Below are 6,007 nucleotides of genomic sequence, written 5' to 3'. Positions count from 1 at the left end.
CTATTTATCTTAATAGATTAACCATTAACCTAACATTACGCTTTATTAAATCATAAGTAGAAATTGAACCCTTATCCTAAAAAAAATGAGTTTTTAATAACCCTCAAATTATTCTTAATAAATTAAACTTTGAACCTAACTCTAATACTTACACAAAACCAAATTGAAACCTAATGTTTTTAAAATCTAAATAAGTTAACCCTGATCCCACACTATATCATTTAATTTAAGAAATTTTTGTGTACCATAGAATTAATCCTAAATTATATTAAAAATTTAAGATATATTTGAATCATAACCATAACACCAATCTTATGCAACATGAAACCTAACCTCAAACTTAACTCTAACCCTAATTAAATATTATGTTAAATTAAAAACTTAATCTAATTATAATTCTAAAATTAACCATAATACTTCTTCTCTTCCTATCATTCAATTATACAAATCATTCCTATTGGCTAAATTGTTGCACGTACATAAGCACACAATTGCTAGTAGTAAAATATTATATAAATGGCACACTTATGCTCTTTGAAAATAGTGAATAAGGATTATGAGACAAATTGAAGTTCATGAAATAAATGTCCTTTAATATAAAAATATTCATAATTTGGTCAATCATCAACTCAATAGTCTGATCATCTATAAAAATAAGTTTGAAGCCTAATTGGGGCTTGTTCGAATAAGGAGACCAAAATTCAATCAAGAAAGAATGGAGGCAAGACCTTCCAAGAAATGTTTTCACCACCTCAAAAAAAAGATTCATTTCAACCATGGGTGAGATTCAAACTAGATCGATTGCGGTAGTGGAAACGGGCGAGAATAGAGGTTGCGACGAGAGAGACTGGGGCGACAATGGCCGCTCTGTGCTAGGGCCTGCGTGCCCTAGTGACTGCTTCTGGTCCTCCACGCTGCTACAGGCGGCTGGCTTTGTGGGCTTGGGGATCTCCTTTGACGCTAAGCAGGGTTTGGATGGGTTTGAGGGCCCAGACTCTCCTTTTAACGACAAAAACTTTCATTGCATGCGGCTGTAAATGCAAGACTATTGGTCTTGGTTTGGGGCTTAGCTCTTGGGGTCGGAGACCGGGGGTTTCCCATCCTGTTGTTTGCTGGTAAGATTTTCAAGTTAACCCTATGGCGAATCGGGGTCTTGTTTTATCTCAGATTGCCTCTGAGGATATGGTGATGGCTGATCCATCATCTTCAGCGCATGCAAAGGGTAAGGACCAGACAAGTAAACCTACAATAGGAGATGGGGTCTTCTCCTCCATAGGAGTGCCTCACATTAAAAAAGTTAATGGATGTTTGGAAAGATCTGAGGACCGACCTGTTCTGGTCATTCAACCTGAGCAGATTTCGGAGGATGTTGAATATTGGTAGAAACATGCCCTTATTTGCAAATTTTTGGGCCTTCATCTCTCCTTACCTGTGTTAGATTCCTGGGCTTGTAGGGTTTGGAACCCTGAAGGCGATATGGAGATCATTTTGGCAGCGAATAATTACTTTTTAGTTATCTTCTCTTGCATGGCAAACATAAATAGGGCATTTGAAGGAGGCCCTTACTTCTTTAACCAGGTGGGGCTTTTCATCAAGCCTTGGCACATGGGCTTCAATTCAGCTGAAGAGATTCCATCACGGGTTCCTGTGTGGGTTCATTTGCCGAGGCTTCCGTTGGAGTTTTGGAGGGATGATATTCTTCATTCTATCTCACTACTGCTTGGAAAACCTATGGGGGCGGCTACACAAACTCAAGATCATAAATTAATCTCTTATGCTCGTATTTGTGTTGAGGTAGATTTAACTAATCCATTACCAGATTCTATGGAAATACAATTGGGATCCTCTTCCTGGATCCAACAGCTGGATTATGAGACCCTTCCTTTTAGGTGTCAAATTTGCCATGAATATGGTCACTTGCTTCGCAAATGTCCTACATTCAAGCCTGCTATTTTGGATACATCCGGACCTCTTACGGGAGACAAGGGGAAGGCCCCGACATCTACTCGCCCTATGGATAATGAGGGCTTTACTCAAGTCAAAACTAGGAACAAAGGCAAGGGTAAGAAGAGAACCTGGCAGGAGAGACACAATGATGGTACCTTTAACAGATTTAATGTTCTTGAAGACCTTGTGCAGGAGGAAGGTATTCTGGTTGAGCTTTCTTCTAGGGATAAGGGCCTGCATGAAGTTCAGGAAGATGAGGCAAAGGGGGAGCTTCAATTACTATTACTAGAGGATCCTCAGAGTGTACAAATTGATATGGATCTACCTCCTCAGGTTTAGGATACCAGGGAGCCCCAGGGATCATAGGTTTTGATGAGTTCAAGTGTGGTGGTTCCAGATCCCCCTATTCCCAAGGGGGCCGCAGAGTTGGCCAAGGGTGGCAAAGCCCATCCTACTTTAGGGTTACAACAGAAATCCTTCAAAAAGGGGTCTCTGGAGAAACTATCCAAGAGTGGCAGAAAGACAGATCAAGAGAAGGTTAAGATTATGGGGGACACTTTGGTTGAGTCTGGGTCTGTGCAACCCATTGATTCCCACTTCACCCACCCCCATAAATGATTATTTTATCATGGAATGTATGGGGGTTGAATAGCATCCCTAAACAAAAGGTTGTTCGTAAATTAATTGAATCTCAGTTACCTTATGTGGTTTTTATTCAGGAAACTAAGCTTTCTGTGGATGGTTTGGCCAGTTGTACTGTGCATATCTGGCCCCAGGGAAATTGGTAGGGGGTGGGAGCTCGAAACAATTTAGGTGGGGTTGCTTGCTTCTGGAACCTAAGAAAAGTTCTTCCCTTATGGTCGATTTCTAGTCAATCCTCTATCTCTTTGGTTGCATCCTGTCTAGCGACTGGGGAAAGGTGCCTTCTATCTAATATTTATGCTCCTATGGATATTGTGGGAAAATAAAATCTGTGGGTTCATATTAGCCACATTCGGGCCATGGACCCATTTCTTCCATGGATTATAGCAGGGGATTTTAATTCTATTACTAGCTTAGAGGAGAAATGGGGAGGAGTTGCTAAGTTGGACCCCTCTGCAAATCTTTTCAGGGATATGATTGACTCTTTGCATCTTATTCATGTGAAGCCAACTAATGGTGTCTTTACATGGAATAATAGGAGGTGTTGTGAGGAGGCTATCTCAGAAAGGCTTGATAGATTCTTGGTTTCCTATTATTGGATGAACAACAAGTTGATCACCAACTCTAAAATTCTTGATTGGAGAGGCTTTGATCATTGGCCTATCAAGCTCTCGGTTACTACTTATGGTGTCACCAAGAACCCTCCCTTTAAATTTTAGTTAATGTGGTTACGAGATCAATCTTTGCAAGACCTTATGATGGATTGGTGGTATGAGAGGATGCCTACCCATGGGACGACAATGTTTACTTTCTGTAAGAGGCTTCAAGGTAAAAGCACAAACTTGTGTCACCTTTTATGAAGAAACGTGATATCAGAATGCGACAGTTCAACATTAATGACAAAAAAAATGGTAGTTGTGTTTAGAATTTGAAAATGATGTAAACTGATGAAATGTGTAGAATTGGATGAGCTTTATGTCTATCATTTTTTAAATTTTTTTTGAGTAAGAATTTATTCATTTCTTTTATTTTGAAGTCCCCTTTTTAACTATAAAAAATATAGGGTCTAGTTCCCGTCAAAAAAAAAATGCAAATCATCTTTTTTTGTTTTGATTTGAAAATATCTTATAGATGACATGTATATCTAGTGCACAAAAAAAGAAATAATTATTTTTGATCTATATTTTCTTTGTTATAAGTACTCAAGCTTGACCTTCTCAGAAGCCAACAATTTTTTCCTCCCGTCAAAACTTCCTAATCAAATCTACACCTTCTTGAGAAAAAATTACATATTCATGAAGAGGACTCTCTCCTCTAGAGATAAATATAATTTTTTATTTTTTTTGGTATGATTTACTATTTTTTCCCTTTTTTTAATTGAGCATCTTCTGAAATGTTGAAATATCGACTTATAATATTTTTAAATTCTAACATATTATAACTAATCAAAACACTCAAAAATTTATATAATGATGATATTGAATCTAAGATCTATAAAAGGGTATTTTTAGTTTTTGAATAAAATTGAGTTTTGATAGAGAAATGAAATTTGACCAAAACAGGTTTTGATATCACAAACGGTGACACAAATCTGTGCTTTTACCCAACATGTTAAGTATAGGCTTAAGAAGTGGAATAAACAATGTTTTGGGAACCTATAGGCTCAAAGGATAACTGCTCAAACTAATTTAGACAATATCACTCGGTTGATTAGGGATCAAGGGAGGACCTTTGATCTAAGTGAAGTAGAGTCTGTGGCTCTTAAAGGATTAGAAGAGTGGGAGCTTTGTGAGGAGATCTTTTGGAAGCAAAAATCTCGTATTGATTGGCTTCAGGAGAGGGATAGGAACACTGCATTCTTTCATAACTTTGTCAAAGCTCGGAGATAGGGGAATTCTGTACCCTCCTTAATCTTGCCCAAAGGGATTCATCTTCCTTCCAATATTGACATTTCCAGAGCTGCAGCCAACTATTTTTCAAATCTTTTTTCTAAGGAGGATCTTGATGCTTCTTGATGCTTAGGCGGAAGAGAGGGCAATCTTGGATGGTATTCCTCACTTGGTCTCTGTAGAGATGAATGAGGCCCTCTTACGTCCTATTTTGTTATCTGAAGTGGAAAAAGTGGTGTTTAACATGAAAAAAGGTAAGGCTCCAAGCCCTGATGGATTTTCGATTGAGTATTTTCAGGAATTCTGGGAAATTATTAAGTTAGATCTCCTTGAGGTGGTTCAAGAGTCTCATAGGAATAAGCAGATGCTCAAGTCCATGAATTCTACTTTTTTGGTTCTTATACCTAAGCAGGAAGGGGCTAATTAGTTGACTCATTTTAGAGCTATTGCACTTTGTAATGTTGTCTATAAGATCATCACCAAGCTGATTGTGGAGAGACTTAAGCCACTTCTTAGCACTCTGATCTCCCCAGAGTAGGGGGGTTTTGTTGAAGGAAGACAAATTTTGGATGGTGTGGTGGTTGCAATGGAATCTATTCATTCTATGGCAAATTCAAAGGAGAGGGCTATGTTCATAAAGCTTGACATGGCTAAAGCTTATGATCGAGTGAGTTGGGAATTCTTATAGAATGTTCTCTTAACATTTGGTTTTGCTTAGGAATGAGTTAATTGGATTCTGAGTTGTGTGACCTTCGCTTCCTTTTCTGTCATTATAAATGGGGAACCATCAGGTTTGTTCAGTTCCTCTCGAGGACTTCGGCAAGGGGATCCTTTATCTCCTTATTTATTCATTATCATGGTAGAGGGTCTTGGTAGATTTATCAAATCTCAAGTAAGGCAAGGCCTTATCCAAGGGTGGAGTTGGCATGACTCTCTCCCTTCCTATTCTCACCTTAAGTTTGTGGATGATACTGCATTGATGGGTATGGCCAGAGTTAGTGAAGCTATAAATTTCAAGAGGGCCCTTGACATTTATCTGAAGGCTTCAGGTCAATGTATTAATGATGAAAAATCTTCCATATTTTTCTTCAATACCCCCCAGCCTATTCAAAATAGGATTGCTAGGATTTTCAGATTTTAGATTGGTGTTCTTCCCCTTTTATATCTTGGAGTCCCCTTGGTTTTGGGATCTCAATTTAGAGGGTATTGGCAAGGAATTTTGGACAAATTTCAGAGTAAAGTCAGTCATTGGACGAATAGGTGGCTTTCTACGGCTGGCAAAGTGATTCTTCTTAATACTGTGGTGCAGTCTCTACCTATTTACAAGTGTTGTGTGCAAGTTCCCCCTTCCACCTTTGTTAGGGATTTTGATGCTCTTTCTCAGTAGTTCCTTTGGTTTGGTACCCTTCTTTCATCAAAGTGGAGTTTAGTTAAGTGGGAGTGTGTTTATAGGCCAAAGTTTGCTGGGGGTCTGGGTCTTAGATCCATGGCACTTGTTGTCACGGCTCTTGCTACTAAGTTGTATTGGA

Source organism: Cupressus sempervirens, chromosome 10, assembly GCF_028749045.1.
Source record: "Cupressus sempervirens isolate cs-2001-9-10 chromosome 10, ASM2874904v1, whole genome shotgun sequence".
NCBI classification, from domain to species: Eukaryota; Viridiplantae; Streptophyta; class Pinopsida; order Cupressales; family Cupressaceae; genus Cupressus; species Cupressus sempervirens.
This window is presented reverse-complemented; position numbering follows the sequence as displayed.